The 25,831-nt window shown below is 35.7% G+C and overlaps 1 long non-coding RNA gene across 1 annotated transcript; it reads left to right on the plus strand.

The window, feature by feature from the left end:
- The first annotated feature begins 2,746 nt into the window (after positions 1-2,746).
- Positions 2,747-6,825, plus strand: LOC307156079. Its single transcript, XR_013820654.1, has 3 exons — positions 2,747-2,928; positions 4,539-4,622; positions 5,284-6,825. It is a non-coding gene; the product is annotated as an uncharacterized lncRNA (long non-coding RNA).
- The last annotated feature ends 19,006 nt before the right edge of the window (positions 6,826-25,831 follow it).

A 25,831-nucleotide genomic window follows, 5' to 3' on the forward strand; every position in this document is an offset into this window, starting at 1 on the left:
GGAAGAAGCTAAACATGACTGTCAATCTCCCTCGGACTGGGGCTCCATGCAAGATCTCACCTCGTGGGGTCTCAATGATCCTAAGACAGGTGAGAAATCAGCCCAGAACTACATGGGAGGAGCTGGTCAATGACCTGAAAAGAGCTGGGACCACCGTTTCCAAGGTTACTGTTGGTAATACACTAAGACGTCATGGTTTGAAATCATGCATGGCACGGAAGGTTCCCCTGCTTAAACCAGCACATGTCAAGGCCCGTCTTAAGTTTGCCAATGACCATTTGGATGATCCAGAGGAGTCATGGGAGAAAGTCATGTGGTCAGATGAGACCAAAATAGAACTTTTTAGTCATAATTCCACTAAACGTGTTTGGAGGAAGAAGAATGATGAGTACCATCCCAAGAACACCATCCCTACTGTGAAGCATGGGGGTGGTAGCATCATGCTTTGGGGGTGTTTTTCTGCACATGGGACAGGGCGACTGCAATGTATTAAGGAGAGGATGACCGGGGCCATGTATTGCGAGATTTTGGGGAACAACCTCCTTCCCTCAGTTAGAGCATTGAAGATGGGTCGAGGCTGGGTCTTCCAACATGACAATGACCCGAAGCACACAGCCAGGATAACCAAGGAGTGGCTCTGTAAGAAGCATATCAAGGTTCTGGCGTGGCCTAGCCAGTCTCCAGACCTAAACCCAATAGAGAATCTTTGGAGGGAGCTCAAACTCCGTGTTTCTCAGCGACAGCCCAGAAACCTGACTGATCTAGAGAAGATCTGTGTGGAGGAGTGGGCCAAAATCCCTCCTGCAGTGTGTGCAAACCTGGTGAAAAACTACAGGAAACGTTTGACCTCTGTAATTGCAAACAAAGGCTACTGTACCAAATATTAACATTGATTTTCTCAGGTGTTCAAATACTTATTTGCAGCTGTATCATACAAATAAATAGTTAAAAAAATCATACATTGTGATTTCTGGAATTTTTTTTTTTAGATTATGTCTCTCACAGTGGACATGCACCTACGATGACAATTTCAGACCCCTCCATGATTTCTAAGTGGGAGAACTTGCAAAATAGCAGGGTGTTCAAATACTTATTTTCCTCACTGTATGTGCGCAGGGGTGTAGTCCTTCTTTACAAATGTCCACTTATTTCAACTTGCCATGACTTATTGATCATATAATTTTTTATTGATTGCATGAAAAACACAATAAAATGGCTCTTCCTTTTTCTGTCAAGTACTGTATGTATAAACAGGCTTAGGCTTTATGAATTAATGTTTAGAATTTTTTAACAATAAACATTGAGAAAATATTTGTACTTACCTTTACATGTCCTCCTGCAATATTAGTCTGAGACGACAGAACTTCTGGTTAAAAACAGAGTTATAGGAATTGCCTGGATTCATATAGCCTTGGTTTCTTGCAGTAGTACAATTGGGATATCCAATTTAGGCTTTTTAATCAACTGATTGATTTTTGCGTCACCATTTTCAAATTCAATCCCACAAAAGTGCGAATCACTATTACAACTTCTACAACCTTGCATCATAAAGATAAGATTGTGGAGGGAACTAACAGAAACTGACGAATCACATTTAGTTTTATTTTGACAAGCGTATATATACATGCACCTATAGAGAGAGGGAGAATGGAAATCGCCAGCAATTGACCATGGAAACTTGCATTTAATCATTATTTTAGCTAAATAAATAAAGTTATAGTGTGATAAGACGTTTATTATAGTTATTATTGTTTATTCAATTATTTCATACATCTATTTGGAAAATAACCAACTTTTGATGGGGTAGGCCACAATTCAAAATGCTTCGCCACTGCTTTGTTTACTCTGAATGTGATAAGTGATTATTAGGAAGAGTTACAGTTATTTTGTAGAACAAGCAACAGCTGAGCTTCTTCACATTGCTGTTGATGACAGCCTCATGATCATGACACATTCTGTCCTGATGACATCAGCAGGTCACCCCCTCCACAATTCTACTGTTTATTTACTGAAGCTCAGTGTCTGATGTTATTACTGCGGGGCCATCATATCAGTTATGAGCTTATCCCATGCTGTTCTTAATTTTAATGCTTCAAGAATTCAAAAACAAATAAAACACTTACCTGAAGCCCTACGGCTGGGTGCTGGTGGTAGGACTGCAAGAGAAAAACTGTGGGAGGAGGGAAATAGGTTGATTAGTTTGATATGATAATTCAGGGTGTTCTTCTCAACTTTGCACACTTTTATTTTTCCCAGGTTGATTTTTAATTTTTTTTTGTTTTTTTTTTAAAGAGCGAGAACGTTTTTTTTAAATACAGATTTTTTAGTTTTTAGTTTTCAGAACTATGATTATCTAAAAGTTCGAACACAATGCATTCTGCAATTGGTGGTGTGGTGAAAATGACAAACATTCAACAGTGGTGGATGTACGTATGCACTGTTGGACATTGTTAGTGGAGGAATTGAACTAGTGAGAGTGTGAAAAGTGATACTTTCTAAAAGTCCAAAGGGCCAAAAGTGCTTGTTTCTGTATATTTGAAAAATTAATGAAATCATACAGATGCTATAAAAATTATTCCAGCTGTCAATCATTATGAATCTGCATATTTACTGGCATCTCTATTCCTGGCAAACACTGTAAAGAAGACGGGGTGTGATGACCACATGAGTATCTGTGTCAGAGGATATTTTGGGATCAGATGACTTCATATCACACGTATGGTGTTTGGTCAAACCCACACGCCATGAAGCCTGAGCGTGTTTGTTTCCATTGTGACACAGCATGTTCTCACTTGGGTATCAGGGGACTCTAGACTGGAAGCTCCTGTACTCCATAACATGACTGCACTCGATGAGCCGTGACTGGACTGTAAATGGTCTTCGTGAGATGTTGGGAGGGTTGTTCTTCAGTCTGCAGATGAAACAGTGGTGTGTAAGTGTTCTGGTGTTCTGAAATGAGGAAGCATACTCCCCTCTCTGTTTCATTTTTAGTCCTGTGTAAATTCATGTTAACACAGTTTATATCTTCTTACAACATCAATTAGAATAGTTTTGTCTATAATATCATATATTAAGACATGTTTTATGTATATTTTATTTTATTTCTATTTTAGTTGGTGAGCTTTAACTCTGTAATTCATTTTCACGGCATCATCACTGACAGGGCAATCAGCCAATCAAAGTGCTCAAAGTTCAGTTTTTCCTTATATTTTCTCTAAACTTCACGAGCTCAAAATATATATTTTTTTAAAATGCAGCTATTTCTAAAGGATTAAAAATGTCCCCACAAAAATCCATAAGGAAAACAGCTTATAAATCATTCAGAATGAGGTTTTTTTTTTTTTTATATGTAAAATTGTAGAAAGTTTTTGTGATGGGTAGGTTTAGGGGTAGGGTAGGGCACATAGACTATACAGTTTTTACATTATAAAAGATACAGTACAAAAATAGTTGTATGGAATGTCCCCATAAAACATGAAAACCCAAAATGTATGTGTGTGTGTGTGTGTGTGTGTGTGTGTGTGTGTGTGTGTGTGTGTGTGTGTGTGTGTGTGTGTGCCCTTGTTTATATTACATTGTGGGGACCAAATGTCCCCATAAGAATAGTAAAACCTGAGATCACCTACATTGTGGGGACCAGCCAGCGGTCCCCACTTTTCAAAAGGCTTATAAATCACACAGGATGAGTTGTTTTGAGAAAGTAAAAATGCAGAATGTTTCCTGTGATGGGTAGGTTTAGGGGCAGGGGCAGTGTAAGGGGATAGAATGTACAGTTTGTACGGTATAAAAACCATTACGTCTATGGAGAGTCCCCACAAAGATAGTGAACCAGACATGTGTGTGTGTGTGTGTGTGTGAGTGTGTGTGTGTGTGTGTGTGTGTGTGTGTGTGTAGGATAACAGGGTCAGGAAAAAAAACGAATCTAGGACAAATGAACAATTAATCATTCCCTGCAAATCTACAAACACTCACAGCGTTCAGCAGAAAATACACAAACATTGCCCAACACCTAAAGCCTATATCATACTCACACCAGGCATCAAAACGCACAGACAGGCATGTCTCAAACACAAAGAAGAACACACTGCTTTCTCTCATACACCCCCACACACTGTTCAGATTATGAGGCAATATGTTTATAAAATTACAAAACAAAACAAAAATCAGCTGGACGTGTCACTCTATGATGCACTATTAACATTAGAACAAAAAATGATGATGTCATTGATGTCAGAACAAAGTAACTATTATAAAACTTTAATGTGTCCCTGTTATGCTTTTTCAGATATTACCTTTCATGCTGTGTGTAATAGCTGTTTGTGAATGTAAAAGGTCTGCAAAGTTTTAAAGATCAAAGCGCATGACAAATAAATGATTTAATTCATTCATTCATTCATTCATTCATTCATTATTCAATAAAGTTATTGTCTCCAAAAAGAAAGAACCGATTCTGAACTGCCTAAAATAGTCATCAGTAATTCCAGTCTTACTTCCGTAACATTCATATGTAACAATGTGACACATTTGCATTATGCCAGCTGGGTCTTCATTGGCTGCCCGCGAACAACATCCCGCCCTCAAACACTGTACCTGGACCAACTTGCCCCTCTGAATCACAATCTGTAAGTATATTGTGTATAAACACTTATTCAACATTCGCACAGATGCAGGTACAAAGGAATTCTTGTAGGCCTATCTGTTTAATTTGCACATTGGGACTCTGTATCTTCTACCAGAGGGAAGCAGTTCATATACTGTGGATAAAAGAAATGAGTTTGATCACCTAAATTATTCTGCATGTCTGTACCTGATTGAGAATGCATTTCTCATATAAATCTCGAAGATTAAGATGTTCTTCATGCCCAACGATTGTTAATTCTGTCAGTACCAGGTGCACCAATTCAGATTTAAGCTGTACAGTTAGGTTACCATACCGTAATACCATGACTAACAATACTTTCATTGTAAGCTTGGCATTGACAAAGGTCACATTTGCCCGAAACGTTTGCCCTTTCTTCAGTAAAGCATTGATTTTATCTCGCTTTTTTGATGACTCTTGTCTTTGGCGGAGTGTGCAGACTCTCTTGAAGTTTTTGTCTACGCACCTCAAATGGACTAATTAAGGCATGGTGAGTTCCTAGCTATTCTAACAATACTTTCTAAAAACAGCTTTAAAACAACAGCATAATCTTCTTGTTAACCCCATAAAGACGTAATCTGCGTAAGAAGTACAATCCCATTACCATAACATTGATATTGACGCCATTGTTACTGTCTTTACAGTGTGTACAATCGCCGAGCTTTAGGAAGCCTCCGGAGCTGAAATTCAGTTATGGTAATGGGGCGTTTCGTTGCCGACAAGCTCTGTAAGCAGTCGACCAATCACAACAGATTGGGCCATCTGACCAATCAGAGCTGAGTAGCTCTCGGAAAGGCGGGTCTTGGAGAGGCTGAATCGTCGGACGAGTCGTTTTCAGACTCTTTGAGAAATTAGGTGATTTGCAATTTATATTATGAGAAAATTTATTTTTTTGACCTTTGTAAACCTGTTGGAGACTAAACAAAATTAGGAACCTTTAAAATAGCATAATAGGAGCACTTTAAATGATGAAAAATCATTCGCTTTGATAAAGAAATTTGCTAAAGCTTGCTAAAGTTTCATTATAGATGAATTAATACTTTAATAGAGGAATTAATACTTAATTGATTATTTAATTTTCCTCAAATTAGAGTAAACATTGCCTACATTGGGCACTGTGTTAAAATGATAGCAGGCCAATGTAACACAAAGACCAACAGGCCATCTCAGGATGAGATATCACTTTGTTAATGATAAAAAAGATTAAAGATAAATAACAATGATCAGAACGGAAGCATTTCTGCAAAACAGGAAATTATTTCTTACTCCTTTTAGAGAAAGTGTAACAATGACAAATACAAATTTTTAAAAACTTTCAATTCTCACTACAATGAATGTTTAAAAAGTCAATATACATACAGTAATATATCTAAACATGCAGAAATGAATACATCTATTCAGCAAGGACACATCAAATTGACCAAAAGTGCCACTAAAGACATTTCCAATGACACGAAATAAATGCACTTATTTCGAACCTTATGTTCATCAAAGAATACTGAAAAAAGCATCACGGTTTACACAAAAATATTAAGAAGAAGAAGTATTTTTTGAGCACCAAATCAGCATATTAGAATTATTTCTGCAGGATCATGTGACACTGAAGACTGGAGTAATGATGCTGAAAATTCAGTGTTGCTGCAATCACAGGATTAAATTTCATCTTAAAATATAGCAAAACAGAAAACAGTTATTTAAAATTGTAATAATATTTCATAATACTATTACTGTTTTTACTGTGTTTTTGGTCAAAGTAATTCAGCCTTGGTAATCAGAAGAGACTTTTTTCAAAAACATTAAAATAGCTTACCAACCATAAACATTTGTATATGAAATTGTATAAGACAAAGAAACAAATAATAATACATTTTATAAAATCAGTTTATAGATATAATGAGGAATCAAATTTCCTGGTTTTTAAAATTGACATGCTGAGAACTTTTTAAAAAAGAAAAAAGATTGAAACTGAGCTGTAAAAACTGCTCATTTAGTGCTCTTTCTGTTCTAAGATGATAACTGGATTAAACATGCATTATGATGAGGTCATGTGACAAATGTTATGACGTCAAAATCATTACTGTAATTGTTTGCTAATGTTATCGCTGAATCCTGGGAGGAAGACAATGTGATACTACCCTTGTCCAGTTTGATAAAATGTGTTAAATAAATAAAGAATCTTTAAAACACTCCAGCGCTACTTGTAAACTTCACTACTTCTCTAAGAACATTTGCTTGAATCATACTGTTCTGCACCATGACATATATTGTATTGTTAAAGTTCTCATTTTGAGAGACCATCATAAAATGAAATTAGGACACAGGTCTGATTTATGGTCAGAAATATATAAATCTTTAAACTCAGTTTGGCAATTCTGTGACTAGAAACCATGAGGGATTCACAGGTGCCAAACCCCCTGTTTCTCAATAAAACAAAAATTGAAATTGTGTTGCAAGTACAGTTTCATGAAATGAAACTCTTTGTTTCAGTGCAAATAATAACAGTTTAGCCTATTCAAATAAACATATTGGAACACCGGATGAAAACTGAATCCCCCAAGTCAAATGTGCTAACTTTGTGCCTTACGAATCATTTGGATGATTAAATTACGTTGTCGTTCCAAAAACATTATTCATGTAGCAATACACTGAACCTGCAGCCATAGTGTTGAATGCTGAATGCCAATTCACAGGTGCTGCTATTGGCAAACTGTTTGTGACAGAAGAAAATAAAAGTGCATAAAGAGTTACTGCAGAATCTATTGTTGCAATAAAAATCGCAAGTACAAATAATCAATTTTGATTGAAATCCCTCCATGATAGCATACATACTGAAGACTGTGAAAACGCACTGAAAACTTCCATTCCATTTCATCAAGCTCTGCATTAATTCTGCATTAACTGTTCAAAACATTGATCAAATTAAGTCTTCACAACGACAATGACAAAATGGCAAATCAACATGACAAAGTGGCTTTAACTAAATAATTATATAACCATTTTACAAATACTATACACTTTTAAAACTCTTGGAAGTCAGTTTAAAAAAGCAAGTCAGTAATAGAGCAATTTGTATAACAAGTGAGAAAACATTGTTAAAGGACTAGATTGATGTATACCTTTGTGACAATGATAATGTCTGGGGATGCCGTATCCGCCTTGCTAATTCAAAAAGTTTATAGACTGTACCTTTTTAAATCCTAATAATGATGAATGAATTTGTATTGCTTTCAAGGAGACAATAGGACAGGAAAAGAAAAAAAGTGTTGCTAGAGTGGGGGGGGGGGGGGTGAATGAGGTTTATTGTTGACTCTCTCAAGGCTCAAACTCAACATTAAGAGACCGTGTTGAAAGAAAACTCCCTTTGGCTAACATACTCCTCCACTTCCCCACTTCCGCTTCTCTCTATGTACATATTTTTCACTCTGTTTCTATCTTTTTCCTCCCTCTTTTTCTTTACCTCTCTCTGCCCCCATGCACCCCACTTATAGTTTGAGTTATGTGTTTTGGACAGAATTATTATCTGAGCTCCAGAATGCAGAAAAGCAACAAATCACTCAGGGACTATTCTGTTCCCCCTGCATCTCTGGGGAATGTGCTGGTAGCAATCAAATTAGTGCAATCCATTAAGAGATTTCACAGCTGTCAATGATGTATAGTGCAAAAAGTTCATTCTTTTCTCTCTGGACTCTTTCAGAAGAGTTATTGAGTGAGTTCAGTGTTATATTGGACTCAATGGTGTGTGTGTGTGTGTGTGTGTGTGTGTGTGTGTGTGTGTGTGTGTGTGTGTGTGTGTGTGTGTGTGTGTGTGTGTGTGTGCGCGCATGTGTGTGCATGTGTGTGTGTGTCAGAGTGTGTCAGAGTGTGTTAGAGTGCATATATTTAGCTGTCTTTGGAGACGGTGTATCTTTATTTAGGGCTTATCAAATATGTCAAATGTCCACACCACGTAGAATACTGTATATTAAATACTAACAGGCTAGTGTCATCAAAACTGAGGTGCACATTTGGACGAAGTATATAAGCTACAGTATGGCTGGAACAAGAAGGTAGATGGAATAATAAAAGCCATGAGTTTGCTATCATAGAGGGCTAAAAGGCAGCTCCCCTTGAGGAAGTTGAGGTTTACAATTTAATTTTTTCCCCTAAGCTCCACTATTTTTATTTTTTTTCCTTAGCCATTAGTTTGTTTGTTTTTTACAATAGTTTATCATACTCTTTCTTACCTTTAGAATTAAACAGGCTGCTTTTGGCTTCTGTACTTTAAAGACTCGCACTGTCGCACACACAAGATACAATTCTTTGTTAATAATAGCTTATAGTCTAAAAAGTCGCTGCCACATGTGCTACTAAATACTGGCTTCTAGAAAATCTTCCTCATCCAGTGAAGAGCCATTTCAGTTTCAAATATAGTCAAGCTCTGTTAATCTAAACCCATCTGTTAATCTAAACCCATCATCCACTGACATGAATAAATAAATAAATAAACTACTATGAATCATTTCATGTGAAAAGCAGTAAATGAATTAGTTTAAAATGTATGCATCTAACTGTACTCTAATAGTGGGTAGAAAAAAGATACACTTAATACAAAGATGTCTTTGATTCTTAGATGTGATAAAGTGCTTGATTACAGTGTTTGTGTGGTGGGAGGAGTGTCTGTCTGCATGCATGGGTGCATTTTAACTTCGACCTGTTAGACTGGTTAAGAATGGAAAGAGCATGAATTGATGTAGAAGGTTGGCGGATATTTGGGATGAGGGTGTTCTGTTTTCATGTCATCACTTCGGAGGGAGAATAAGGAGAATAACGGCTCCTATTTCATCATTCGGAATTCAAGAAAATAAAAAAATGTTACTCTGCTCTGACTTGTTTCTCCTGTTACATCACTAGCCTCTCTAGTACAATCCATCCATGCGCTACGGTTTAGTGTTCCACTGAACCCTTTCTACTCGCAGTTGATAAACACTTCCCAGACAAGACCACACACTCATCCACACCAGTTTACATCACTGATCACTGAACTTAATCCATCATCTGACTGTGCAGTTCTACATTTCTTTCGGTTTACTCATCAAATTCCATAAATCCCTTAAAATTAGGGGGAAAAAAACAACAGTATTTTCATATAAAGGTAAACAAAAAAAAGTTTTGTAGCTTATGCAACATCATCCATTAAGTTCTTCAAGGAACATTTGTCTTGGAATCACCAGCTGTAGCCCTTTTTTTACCACCAGAATAAACAGAGGAAAGTGTTTAAAAAAAAAAAAAAAAAAAAACCACTAAAACGCATAAAGAAGAGAAATGGTTACAGTTGAAAGAAGCTGTTTTGCTAGGCTGGAAATGACTGTTCATAGACCAAAACCACCAACATAAGTATGCATAGACAAAATCTATGTTCACACCACACGTATACACAAAAGGTTTACAGTATACACTATCAATTATTACAAATTCAAATGACTATTTTCTAATATTTTTAATATGTTTTGAAATGCAAATTATTTCTGTGATGGCAAAGCTGAATTACTCCAGTCTTCAGTGTCAATATTCTGATTTGCTGCTCAAGAAACATGTCTTATTATCAGTGCTAAATATATTTTTTTTAAGTTTAATGAAGAAAATGAAGTTTAAAAGAACTATTAAAATAAAGAAGCATTTATATTTGAAATATAAATATTTTGTAACATAATTACAATTATTTACATTTAACAATTTAATGCATCCTTGCTAAATAAATGTATTATTTTCTTTCATAAAAATATTTAACCCTTTCATGTATGAATTATGATAACCTCAGTCAGGATTTTTTTCCTATGTGTTTTTATTGCTCTTAGGGCATGAAAAACAAGATTTGATTATTTATTTTTTTGTACACATTTTTCAAAGAGATTTTCAGATGTCCATTTGAGTGGACAGCATGCGTTTATGGTTTAAACTGAAGAGATACTGTATTAAACATAATACAATAATCCAACAGATAAAGTATGTGTATTTAACAAACTAATCAATAAAATTATATAAAATCATGTGAAAACTATAAAACATATACAAAAATATAAATGCGAAATATTGCAAAGGCAATTGAACTTCATAAGTTGCACTTTGCGTATCTTTGATATCAGAACATGAGGACGTGATTCCATCAGAAATCTCTACAGCCTGTCAAGGTACAACTGTGGAAACCACTCAGATGCTCCCTCCAGTGTACCAGAGTATGTCAGTTTACCCTTATTAGCTGATAATTCTTATTATGTTCAAGATGGACACATTTCTAGTATAGCCCTCCTCTGAGAAAACCTAGCGATACGTTTTTTTCAATCTCATCTGAAATGAGCAGTGTTGGTGGTGGTAACGCATTACAAGTAACATTGCATTAACGCATTCAGATTACTTTTTTGATGTTACGGGTCAAGTAATGTATTACAAGTAACACGCATTACCTAATCAGATTACTTTTTGATCTAACAAGTAAAGTAATGCATTACAAGTCACATACATTATGTAATCGCATAACTTTTTTTGATGTCAATGAAAATTACATTCTAATAATACAAATACATTTATTTACAGTCAAAAAAAGTCACTGCAGATTAAGTATTTTCAAAAACAATATTCACAGTATAAGTATGAATTGTAGCTGAAATATAGCCATTGATGCATGAGGTCCACTATAGTGGACAGATGATTAATCAGATTTTTCTCCCAATCTAAAATCAAAACTTGGAAAAACAAGTTTTTACCAACAAAAGTCTCCTATATAGAAGGAATGGGTGGATATTCTGGAGCAACTTGGCATTTCAGACTGACCATTGGCCGTCTTGGTTTGGAGGGGGAAAAAATCGAAACACAACGGCTTGCCACTTGGTTGCAATGTATAGGATGATGCACCAGGGTCCACTGAAGAGGCTGATGTGCAACTATGCCATCAAAACCCGTGCAAACTCAAGAAAATGCTTTTTTAATCGCTGTCCACTGTGAACACTATGCATGAAAGGGTTAAAAAGTATGTAAATATGCTTTTTTTACACAGTGAAAAGATATAATTTTGAAGTGTCATGCTTATCCGTCCAATATTTCAATATTTGTAATCAACTTCTGCCAAAGCATACAGTGACTAACAGTTCTGTGCTGCAACCGAATGATAAAGAAATCTAGTCCTAAATTCTGAGCATGTCTCCACAGGGGGAAACAGAATAAAACCTGGAAAAGGTTGTTGGCTCAGCTGGCTATTCTACACGTAAATTAGACATTTAACTGATAGAATTCAGTGTGTGTGTAAAATTAAAGATACATCTGAAAGATTTGTGCTGACAGGTACAGAGAGAGGAGTGATAGATGAAATATTAGTGTTGGCAGGTTAGAGCATGGGTGCTGTGTACTGAACATCTCTCTTTCTATCTTTCTTAAAGAAAATAACAATGCATAGCTTTCACTCTTGCAGACAAGTTCAATAATTCAGCTTCAAATCTCGACAACCCTATATCTAAATAAATACATTAGGTTTATAAAGCAATACCATATTTACCATATTTTTACAGTGTAAACAGATTTGTGCAATAACCTGTTTCGAACTTTTAGATTATTTCACTTGAACTAAATATGAGCCATACTGAAACTAGTCCTGAGCAATTCAAATCAGTTTTACTCATTTTTATTCTTATTTTCATAGCACTTTACGATTCATATTGTTTCAAGGCATGCAGCTTTACAAGAATAGAGCTTTACAACCCTCCTGTTTTCTTTCATGTGACAGTAGTAGAAGGAAAAGTCCTTAAGATGTTTAAGTAGATGAGGAAGAACCTTGAGAGGAACTGAGACTGCTGGAAAAGCCCACCTAAACTGACACATATTTACAAGCATACACAAATGTTAATTTTGAACAGATGTGATCCAGCCATATAGTCTTAATTAAAATATTAGCCAATTTGTTGTTCAATTAAATGACTGAATAGAAAAAATAGAAATCTTTTTGCATATTTTTCAGCTAAAACTCTTTCCTGAGGCCCTTGATCTCAGCTTTATTCTCAGCTTCAAAATATATGTTCACACAACACATATTAGACATTACATTAAAAGTTTACAGTATTATTACAAATTCAAATGACTATTTTCTAATATTTTTATGCAAATGCAAATTATTCCTGTGATGGCAAAGCTGAATTACTCCAGGCTTCAGTGTCAGTATGCTGATTTGCTGTTCAAGAAACATTTCTTGTTATTATCAGTTCTCAATATTTTTGTGGAATCCATGATAAAACATTTTATTTACTTTCTGTTGTTAGGTTTTGTAACATAATAAATGTATTTTGAACAATTTAATGCATCCTTGCTAAATAAATGAATTACTTTCTTTCATAAAAATCATTAAGCAGTATGTGAATATACTTTTTTTTACACAGTGAAAAGAAGACAGATAAAACAAATATCATTTTGAAGTGTCATGCTTATTCGTCCAATATTTGTAATCAACTTCTGCCAAAGCATACAATGACTAAAATCAAACAGTTCTGTGCTGCAACCGAATGATAAAGAAATCTAGTCCTAAATCCTGAGCATGTCTAAAAATAAATACTTTCCAAGAGAGCAGCGTTTATGTCATACCTATACTAACACCAAACAGCACTGAAAAGTAGAAAAAGTGGAAAAGAGCACCCAGATTTCCACACGTTGGACCTTTTGCTCCCCCTAAAGCACAATGCTGGCACACCTCAATGGCTCTTTACATTTGTGCTTTTAACGTCTACAATGTTAAAGAGATTGATGTGAAAGTGAAATAATAATGACATTGGATAAATTCACAGTAGTAAGCTGCACACAGTGCAACAAGGTGGCCATTCTTACATCTGTGATCCTTTTCAAATAACATACGAGGAATAAACTCATCAGTCTACAGCAGACGATTCAAGCGTCTTCTTTTTTGACATGCATGTGCAATGACCAATTTTCAGACCACACAGTCAATCAAAAAACAAGCTCTTGATCAATAGCAAGCCACTAATATCACTTCAATCCAGAATAGAGACAGACAGAGAGAGATAGTGAGTGCGTGTGTGTGTGTGTGTGTGTGTGTGTGTGTGTGTGTGTGTAGATAGAAAGATGACTGTGAATGCAGATATGGGCTTCAACAAACAGGACGCAGTGACACTAGGTGCAAAGGTAGAGCTGAGTAAGATAAGACCTGCTCTTAACATGCAGATGAGATACTATTTGGCAGACAGAGGGCATTTTGATAAGCCGAGAGCACACACACACTTTGATAAGTCGGGTCATACACATAAAGACCCATATTGATTGGTAAGGTCACACACACATACACAGACAGCCTTCAATAATTAACATCCCTGATAGGTGAGGTTGGCTTGTGAACTATTTAACTTATACTGAAAAAATAGCATCACTACACACAGGTGACTAATTTAAAGGAACACTCCACCGTTTTTTCATATTAAACTATGTTATTCTCTTAACTAAGACAAGTTGATACATACCTCTCTCGTCTCAGTGCGTGCACTCAATCGCTCTGGCGCGCGGCGACACTTTTATAGCACTTAGCTTAGCCCAGTTCATTCATTAGGGACCAAACAGAGATGAAGTTAGAAGCGACCAAACACCTCCACGTTTTCCCTATTTAAATACAGTTGCACGAGTAGTTACACGACTAAGTATGGTGACACAAAATAAAACGTGGTGCTTTTCTAAGCGGGTAAAAAGGATAATGTATGGCGGAATAGCACTTGGGAGCACTTCGACTCGGCGCAGTAATATCATCACTCCTGAAAAATCCTCTCCCCTTCTCCCTCTCACTTCTGTCATTAGAATCAACATGACTTTTTACTGCACCGAGTCGAAGTGCTCCCGAGTCCCAAGTGCTATTCCGCCATACATTAGAGTTATCCTTTTTACCCGCTTAGAAAAACGCCACGTTTTATTTTGTGTCACCATACCTGGTCGTGTAACTACTCGTGTAACTGTATTTAAATAGGGAAAACGTGGAGGTGTTTGGTCGCTTCTAACTTCATCTCTGTTTGGTCCCTAATGAATGAACTGGGCTAAGCTAAGTGCTATCAAAGTGTCGCCGCGCACCAGAGCGATTGAGTGCACGCACTGAGACGAGAGAGGTATGTATCAACTCGCCTTAGTTAAGGGAATAACATAGTTTAATAGGAAAAAAACGGTGGAGTGTTCCTTTAATTATTGAGCTTTGACTACATAAGAACTACATATTTTCAATGTTAGAAAGTTATTAAGTAGAAACCCATCAAAAAACGAAGACTGAAAAAAATATTCTGTGGTGAAGTAAATACTACAGAAAAAATTTATGTAATTTCTACACGAATAAAAAAACAAAGTAAATTATATATTAGCACTCAATTCAAATTTGTAGAAATTAAAGCATAAATATCAACGTTATAAAATTAAGTGAAACTACTCAACTTTTCTGATACCGGTGTTCCCATCATGCACTGTGGCTTGAAAATTTAATGAGGTTGATTTTGTTTTACGTTTTCCAGCTTTACTTACACTGTTTTATCAATGCTTTTCTTATTAGGTTTAGTAACTTGCCATTTTGTGACATTTGGAGTTTATTTTCTACTCAAAATGCCACATTCATGCTCAAAAACCATCCATCGAATGTTACCATCATTGTATATTGAGTATTCAGGTCTCTGTGTTCAGGTGCCGCTATATACTTATTGTGTAGATATGGTGTCTATACAATATTTATTGTATTATTTACTTAGATGTTTCTAAGTAAAGCATACACTTTAAAAGCATGGCTTAATTCAGTGTTATATTTGAGTAAAAAGCATTTGCAAAGGAAACTTCAGCTAAGTAGAAATTACTCAACAACCTTTTACTCTAAGTTAAATTGACTTATTTTCTTTGTTAATTTTACTTAACTCAGTTAAGTAGATTTTACTTAATTCCATATATGAGATTTACTTTACAAATCTGCGTGCAAAATTTTTTTTTTTTTCAGTGCAAAACAAACAAACAAACATCATAGCATGGTTCAAAAGACACGAAATTGCAACTGCAGAAATTCCAAGTAGCATGAAAAATAATTCAGGCATTTTCATTAAAGAGAAGATAACATGCACTTAAATAGTATTTCACATTCCAGATTATACAAATCAGAGACAAACTGACATGATTCTCACTAATGTGAGTTAATTGATGTGCCCAAGAAGTAAATTAGAGGCACATTTCATGCCAGAATGTCTTTTTACATTTTATGAGAGTGAATGTCAAGCCAGAGGACTGCAGCCTGCAGCAATGACGAGTTTAATCTATCAGATCTCTGAGGGAAGAAGCTCTCACACAAACATGACCAAGCATGAGGTAGCAGAACACTCCCAAACCTAATGCACACCAATACAATATGTGAACAATCCCACTCAACAGAATAACAAATTATGGGTCAACAACAAATAATAAACAAATAATTGAACAACTTATGTTACATTTCAGTGCAAAACACTGACAGTTTGTCTGCAAATGTGCATATTAAAAAATGCAATGTGAAGTTCATTTTGAACAAATTAATTGCAATGTGAAGAATTCAATTGATTATAACAAGAACTGTCTTGTGTTCAGTGTTTAATGTTTCATGGCAAGCTGTCAGTTGGCAAATAATAGAAGATATTTGCTCTGGAAATTCAAGCCATCTTTTACCTAACTTGTCATACAAAATAATGCTAACATCTTTTCTAAACAAAAATTATAAACATGTCTCTCTTTCCCCTTTTCTTTGTCTACTCACTCTCTCACTCCCCACCCATCCCACCCTACTTTAGTTCTCTCTCTAATCTGTCCTGTCATATCCGTCATCTTTTAAGATCACCATAAGACGTGTGGCTCATTTGTGCTATTCAAAGTTTGACCTTTGCTCCACACTAGTGGAGTGACCTCTGCAAAAATGTCAAGACACATATTTTCCTTTTTTTTTCCTTTTAGTCAACAGGGTGAGTCAGTTTGGTAAATCATTAGTGAACACAAAGCCATAATTCAGCTAACCTGAACATTGAGCTGTTCAATTTCTTTTATGAAAAAGAGCTTCAAAGGTGTTCATTGCCTGAGCAATTTAATACGGTGTTACTGTCATTTCTGTTCTGTTCTTCCACCAGTCTTAAAGTAGGAACTGCTGGAAAGACAAAAACTCTCTGAGAGAGTGGCTAAGCACCAGGTTAGGTCTCAAATGGGCCTGCTGTTATAGTGACATAATATGAACCTCACCCTATGCTGTATAAACAGACAGCAATCATCAAAGAAAAAAATAATACTTGCATAATTATACACATTTTCTAAATTAAGCTAACCATAAAATCATAATTGAGCTGGGTGTGAGTCACCATTGAGCCTCAACTTCTCAGTATTTAAAAGTAATTTAGTTTTTTATATTTGTTTGTATTTTGTATTATTTAAGTTTTTATTATTTTATATTTGATCATGATTTACCTATATTCATTTAGGTTCCTCCAGTCTTTTAAATCGTTAAAATCACTGATGTAATGAGCAGAAATTATGTATTGCTAATGTTAATATTTACTGAGGCTAGTACATTATTTATACAGTTAAATTAACTCGAAGCATTAATCAAGATGCTCAACATCTGCTCTTATGGTAAAATGAAACTATGAAAATGATATCATTGGGTTGCTGTAAACAATTGTGTTTCAATTATTTTGGAGCAAATATTGCTTAAACATAAAAATGCTGAACCATACAGTGGAATAAACTAAACATCATGATTTAAATTAATATTTTTCATATAGAGGAAAGCATACAGATCCACATGGATTAATTTCACTCCACCAAGACCGAATGCAAGGGAATTAGAGTGTAAAGCTAGTTCTGGAGAAAGCAATTTTACAATTATTACTGATTTACTTCAGATCAACATTTGAACTGCAGCATGGCAGCATTGCAATACATGCTCACTCACACACAGACTTATGGATATATGTGTTTAGTGAACACATGCACATGCACACACAAACACAAACACAGACACACACACGCGCGCACACACACACACTCCAACACAAGTTAATAATTGTTATGGAATTTTCCAAATCTTAAAGTGAGCTCTACCCACACTCTCTCTCTCTCTCTCTCGCTCTCTCTCTCTCTCTCTCTCTCTCTCTCTCTCTCTCTCTCTCTCTCTCTCTCTCTCTCTCTCTCTCTCTCTCTCTCTCTCTCTCTCTCTCTCTCTCTCTCTCTCTCTCTCTCTCTCTCTCTCTCTCTCTCTCTCTCTCTCTCTCTCTCTCTCTCTCTCTCTCTCTCTCTCTCTCTCTCTCTCTCACACACACACACACACACACACACACACATAGGCCTGTCTATCTAATAAAGCACATATCTCTGACTTGTATAAAGATCACAGACTTGTATAAAGCTAATTATTATTATCCAATTATAATTAACCCTACATTTTCCTGATTCAGCAGGTTTCACTATATTAGTGAGGACATTTTTGAATAGTGGGGACATTTTGGACCTCACAAATATATAAAATCTGCACAAACACACACACCTCCTGCCCTGCACTACTCACCCAGTCCAAAGTTCATTATGAAGAGGGTTGTAAAGATGGAGCATTTTCCCTGATATTTACACAAGTAGCCTCTGAAGGTGAAAAGTCGCCAATATAGATGGATGAGGCCCAAAAGTATATATCCAGATCTGTATTCACAGTTTCATGTTTAACTCATGATTATGCATCTGTCTGTTCTTCCTCAGGTGGTGTAGTTTATGTGTTGCAATGTTGTGTATGAATAAAGTGAAGTGTTGCTGCTTGTGAAACAGAAGAAAATCTTACAGAGAGAGTCCATATGCAGAGTGCATATCCAACATAACTGTTCAGGTCACTAACCTTCCGCTCAAGCCTTTACAAAAAACACATGCACACATATATAATGTAACCACGATTATACTGTGTTATTTATAAAGCATTTTTTCTGGGTCGTAGTACATGTACAATGTTCCCCTTTTAACCGCATGTAGGAGGCTAAATAAAACCATTTTGAACTAATTTTCTGTCTAACATGTTCAAAGTATACAAAATACTGACATTCACTGTTTTTTAATTCATTATTTACTGATTATATAATATGTCTGTTATTTGTTATCTGTTTCTGTTTATGAAGTTTTCTTTGTGCATTTATCTTACTTTGGTCATATTTTATAGCCTGGGAAAACCCAGACGAACTTCCGGCAAATTTAGATTTGCTCTGCAAGTCAGCCATTCAAGCCCATTTCCAATCTTTCCAAATCTTGGCACCAATCACAAATGTTGAGGCGGGCTTTACACGATGACGATCGCTCTGATTGGTTTTAGGTCTATCCAATTACGTCTAGAGGCATTTGACCGATGTCTGTTGGTGACGCCCCTTTGGAAATGGGATGTGAATGAAGCTTCCCCAGACCCACTCTCAGTTACGACTGAGAAGGGTCTGGTGTAAACCAGGCTACATATTTTAGGTTAGGGTCCAATTCTCACTACTGTATTAACTACAGTATGACTTTTGCCCTTAATAAACTCCTAGTTACTAAAAATGAAAAAGTGCTCATTCCACCGAACACCTTCCTTTATTAACAATTTTAAGTGGGTAAAACTTGATTTAGCTCTTAAACAGGCCCTGGGTTTTTCCATGTTTAAATTACTAGGTTCATTTATTCATTTGTTAATAAATCATTTCTAATTTCCTATTTCTGAACATTTGCATAACTAGGAACTTGAGAATAAATAAATAAAAAAATATTAAAAATACATAAAATAAAGGAGGCAGTGCTGACAGGGGTAGCTGAAGCCTTATTCACAAGGCATGGCTCAAAAAAGGAGCTTTTGAATTCTTCCACACATTTATTTATTAACTCTTCCATTCCATTATTCAAAGCTATATGTATATTCATACTGCTGCATTTCCATTTTGAATCCATCAGTCCCATTACGCTATTTTAATTCCGAAAGAGAATATAATGAAATGAAATTGTTTATATTACGTACTAGACTAGTCCAGTTCTTTCTTTTCTTTTTCTTTAATAGAAACTATTTTCTCATAAACTGTGGATTCATCATTCCTGAATTTTTTTACAGAGAACATCATCCACCAAATCTTCCAATGGATCTTAAAAGGTTTTTTGAAACAAACACTTTTAAAAACAGCAGTTCTTGGCAGATGCTATAAAAAATGCATTCAAGCTTGCCCAGAACTGGGTTTGAATACAGTCTTAGACTCAGCTGAGAGTTAGAATTGTGAAACCGTTTCAGACATTTAACTTCACTGAGATTCTAGAGATTCAGTTCAGTTGTAATATCATATAAACACAGGCAATGTTTCAGTTTCTACACAACTTTGCTTACGAAATACTGAAAGAAAGTTTTGACAAGACTTTCATCATCACTAAGAATACCAAAATAATCAGTACAATAGCCTAGGAGTCCAGTGAGAGGTTTATGCAGACCTGGATTCAACATATGCAAGACATTTTAGAGACATGCTCATGGATGCAAACATGGATCCACACAAACATAAACTCCCACAGGGAGAGAAGCCTCCAGATTTCAGGATTGGCTACATCAGAATGAGCCAATATTTTTTGTGCAAACCTATAAGGTACATGTCAGCCAAGAAGCTTGAGTTTTAAAGTCGGAGGCAGATCTCTCTTGAGGATGCAAAAAAAAAAAGAAAAGAAGCAGCTCCTCTATTGTTGGGGTTCATATGCATAATTCTTCTAAAACTGCTTCATAGAATAATATTTGTAAACTGAATGAGATTAAACATCTATATCCAAGCTTTTTACCACAAAGGGACAAAAATGTCTTTTTTGTCCCAAAAGTGGCCCATGACATTAATGAACTTCTTAGAGGGCCATGGGCCGAAGATAAATGTTGCATTGTATCCAACTATATCATAACAAGATTTATATAAAAAAAGAAGAAATCAAATTCAATTAATTTCATTATGAGAAGAAAACTATACATATAACTATAAAACAAATGTGTGAATAAGATGAAATGCTAAGACCATTTTGTGAACTAAACTAAAAATGATTCTAAATGATTATTTATAAAAGTTTTACGAGAACCACGACCTGCTGTTTTATTTTTCACTGCACACCGCTTTTATTTCAGCTTTACTCTGTTCAACTGATTTTCACCTTTTTCTCAAATCAATGACAAACTCCACCATTAAACCAGAACATGAGAAAGTCAAAAGATTTTCTAATAACCTTTCCCTTTCCTAAATATGCTGAGCTAAATGTAAGCTAAAATCTTATATTTGCGTGCACACAGAAAGAAAAACATCTGCACACATACACACACTGTCAGAAAAAAAAAAAAAAAAAAAACAGAAGTTGGTCACGGTGTTGCTGAGGCGTTAGGACCATGTGATATATGTTGATGGATGGAGAGATTGGAAATTAGGAGAGAAGGACAGGCGTTCTCTCTCTTGTCCTTAAATTAAACCCAACAGGAAGACTGAAAAGAGGCCTGCAGCAGCCGTCAGCCCTTTTCGCTTCCCTTTTCTGCCTGATGGGAGAGGCAGTGTGGGGCTTTGCACTGCAGGCGCGGCCTCAAATCTGCTCTGACTCATCACAGATGGACAACTGACCATCTCTTCTCAATGTGGATAATAGAAGTGTTCCTCTATTATAAATGTTCAAATGTTTCACTTGCATTAGCATGTATCTGGAGACAGATGTAAATTAGATATATGAAGTCACATCTACATTTATGCATTTGTTTTTTTTTTCACTTTTTTTTTTTTTTTTAAGTGACTAACAGTACATTCAAGCAATGTATTTTATTAATACATATATTTATTGTTGATTAATTCAGTGAAATCTGTCTGTATCAATGTATAGGTCTGGGACACTTTGACAGGCCTCTTGAACTGGCTATTGACAGACATACACTCTATCTCACACACACACACACACACACACACACACACACACACACACACACACACACACACACACACATTTACTGTGCAGTTATGTTTACCAAGACTAAATTATATTTAATTATCATAGACTGTGTAACAAAATAACCATTTTGAAGCATCAGTACAAACTTCCAATATTTTGAGAATTATAATAAATGCCAGTGTGCATGTGGTAATGTTCCTGAAGTGCAGTTATGATATTGCATACACTATCATTAATGCTCATCAGCCTAAACCTTCCTCATTTCAGTTAAAGTTTTACAGATTTCGAAAGACATCAGTGAAATCCTGTTTTCTCCAGAACAAATGGTACAAGCAGGTCTCCATTCAATGATGTCAGAACCGTGTGTGTGTGATTGATAAAACATCTCAGAAACGTGCTGTCCTTCCCCTCTGCAAATAGACAGTATAGAAAGTACATGATATGGGGGGAGAAAGAGGAAACTTACCAAGAAGGGAAGAGAGGGGTGAGACTGCCGGGAAGCTGAGTGTTTTGTGCACATGCGTGTGTGTGTGTGTGTGTGTGTGTGTGTGTGTGTGTGTGTGTGTATGTGTGTGTGTGTGTGTGTGTGTGTGTGTGTGTGTGTGTGTGTGTGTGTGTGTGTGTGTGTGTGTGTGTGTGTGTGTGTGTGTGTGTGTGTGTGTGTGTGTGTTGGGATGACAGGGTGACAGAGACCACAGACCCCCAGCGGTAGATGGCATCTGGGATAGTCTGGTTACCTCAACAGATATACAAAACACACATACCGCTGACTTCCTTTAAGAGTTGGTGAAGAGCTTTGCCCTGTACTCACTATATGCCAGATAGCGTAGCACACACTCATATACAGTGTTTCTCATGTGCAAGTGTGCACACATACCTGCAACAGAGGCACAACAGTATCACAGCGATTGAATCACAGGGCTACTCGGATGTCAGTGATGCACATGTGATTTCTGAGGAAGACACCAGAGTCATACCGTTCTTCTAATTTGAAATGCTTTTGCTTTGTTTAGCAAAATCATACATACATACTGTACATATCTGACATATATGTGATAATTTAACGCATCTGCAAACTCTTCAGGAAATTACAGAAACATTTTGTCCGTTAATATAGGGAACTTCCCGCAGCTTTCACCAGGGCTGATGAGAAAGACGTGTAAAAAAGCCACCTTCACCCACACCCAATGGTACACAAGGTCATAGCACTGCCCACTTCTCATCCATTTACTGAAAAACCGTAATTACTCCAATTGCGCAATCTCCTCAAACCAACCACAATGCCGGATCCTATAAGTGTAATTTGTATTCTAGCAATGTAACAGATCCATTACTCTATTGTGACATCATTTGTGAGTTCTTTATTTTATGCTACTTTCATGAGAAAGCACTCAGCAGGACATGACGCAATGTGCACATTCACCATATGAATATCCTGACCTGAGCAATATGTCCATTCATACTGTGACATGTAATGAAAAGAGCAAATTACACAATGTACACAACATGTAATGTCCCCAATCAAGTCTACATTATGTGAGCAACATGTCGTGTTTCTCAATGTCCTGCAGTATATATGCAGCTCATCACTCGCAAGAATTGATATTACTGGAAAGCATATGTAGCAAGCACATCTTATCTTGCATTAGCAAGTTTTCATTAGATTACCAAAATTGAGAGGATGTTTTTGACCTCTACAGAGCACATATTAACAAACACAGAGCCAAACGCTGGTGTTGAAATAGCTAGATATATAATGCAAAACTGACTTTCAGGTTCACATATTCATATAGTATAATCATTGATTGAGAAGAAGGTAAACAGGTAAAGATGAAGGTGAAGTACAAGATTTCCTAAATTCCTTTTGAAACACTTAATTTATTGTACAGTATAATATAAATTACAAAGAAACAGAATAAAATGACATACACTTACGTTAAAAAAGTTTGGGGTCAGTAATTTTTAAAAAGAAGTTAATACTTCTTTTCAGCAAGAATGCATTTAAATTGATCAAAAGTGTCAGTAAAGACATTTACAATAAATTTGACAAAATATTTCAAATAATGCCTTTTTTAATTTATATCTATTTTCGAAGAATCCTAAAAAAAATTTGAATGTGAAATGTAAAAAAAAAAAAAATCAACATTAATAAGCAGCAAATCAGCATATTAGAATGATTTCTTAAGGATCATGTCACACTGAAGACTGGAGTAATGATGAAAATTCAGCTTTTCCATCACAGGAATAAATGGCATTTGAAAATATATTCAAATAGAAAACAGTTATTTTTGATTAAAAAAAAAATGCACCTTGATGCGCATAAACATAAAAAAATTGTCCCAAACGTTTGAATGGTATAGTGTGAATAGAATGTTTTTACAAGAGAAACAATGTACGTATGAATAACTTAGAGACTTACAAATATTCACAAATCTCTGTTGGTCATATAATATTGAATTCATGGAATTAATAGGTTTGTTTTATTGTATTATTCAAGAAGATTAATCAAACAAGTTCAATGCCATCATATTCTTTTTGCACGTTTACTGTATTTGATATTATAGCGGTTTCATTCTGTTCTGTGTGAATCCTGCTGCAGTATTCAGTTTGTTTCAAACCATTAGGCCTACATCACTTAAGCCTAAACTTTAAAAGGTTTAAGTGACTGATAATTATGTTACAGTTTAATTTTGAATTCATTTTTTTAATTTTTATTTTGTATGCCATTGGACATGTGAAACTTAAAAAAAAGGTCCAACACAATAAAATGATCAGTCTTCAGAAGCTATATGGTAGCTCTGTAATGTTCTAACCCATTCTTTATATTCAGATAATCCCCCTCATCCACAATCACACCAAAATGTGAGTGAGTTAAGCAGCCATTTATAAACCTCCATACAGGATTAGATGAAAATACAATTCAAATAAATGCTTTACAATTCCATTTATAATAACCTTCGAGAGCTTAAAGTTTTCCTTGTCAGTAAAGTCAGTTCCAGAGAAGAAGCACAAAGGGTACGTTTTTTTCAATTGGACCTTCTCAATTGAGGATTTCATTTCATCTGTACCATCCATAACTGCACGATAAGATCTGACTCATTCGCTGAGCAACATTTTTATTTGGATAATCCAACAACAGCAACTAAAATGGTTCTAACCTCAAAACTCAGCTTCTCCTAAGCCAATCAGATAACAGCCAAATCCAACCCTACTCAGCTATTAAAATAAACCTTTCCAGGAACAAAGGCATAAGATGTTTATGAGGTTGTTACTCAAAACATAATTTGTTATTTGACAATAAATCTGTTTTTTGACAAGAATAAAGATGTTAGCATCAAGTTGTAAGGAGCAAATACTTGATTGTATAGGACATTAAAGACATACTGCCACATTGTTTTCACAGACTGAGATGTAGAGTAAGGAAAAGAAACAAAGAGAGTTCAGAACAGCTGTATCAAGTCTCTTCTCAGCAGATATTTCAAACTGGATCTGCAAATAAACAAGAAAACAAATTCAAACCCATCTCTTTCTTTGTCTTCAGCTCTCTCCCTCAAAGCCTGAAGTAACATCCGCCTCATTGTCTCTATATTTCTCACGCACACAGACATAAGCAAATGAAAACATCACTTTATCATGAGACTATGTAAACTTAATTTGGAAAACACCATCACTCTCACTTGTGCTAAAGAAGAAATACTTCCTCTGCCCCCTCTTTGCTCGTTCAAACATGAATGTTTTTAACGTCTTCAGAAAATACTGGCCACTGAAAGCAAGCAAACGCAGAATGAATGCAGCCAGCTGCATATCAACCAATCATTTTGGGGTAAATTTCTGTATACATTTATGTGTGTTATGTTTTATAATTATGTTTTTCAAACAGGTTTCCCAAATATTCCCTTTTTTTCTGCCATTGGTCAAACAAACAGATAGTCCTCAAGCTCACATCATTGGTTGAGTCAATGTTCAATGTCAGATTCACTGACATATACTATGTGTATTCACCACTGATCTATATAATGGCATCATTCATTCATTCATAATGATATCATTCTATATAGATCAGTGGTATTCACACATATACTCAACCACGCTGCACAAGTCACTGTATTTCATTAAAGTGAAACAGTAAATAACTAATAATAAATAACTAACCAGTTATCACTTTCTCACTTCATTAGCTTGACACATAGTACCTCTCGAGAACAGATTCTTATGCAATCACTTTGTCGTGTTTGTTAATAGGTTGATGATATG

This window comes from Squalius cephalus (genome assembly GCF_949319135.1).
Source record: "Squalius cephalus genome assembly, chromosome: 3".
NCBI lineage: Eukaryota > Metazoa > Chordata > Actinopteri > Cypriniformes > Leuciscidae > Squalius > Squalius cephalus.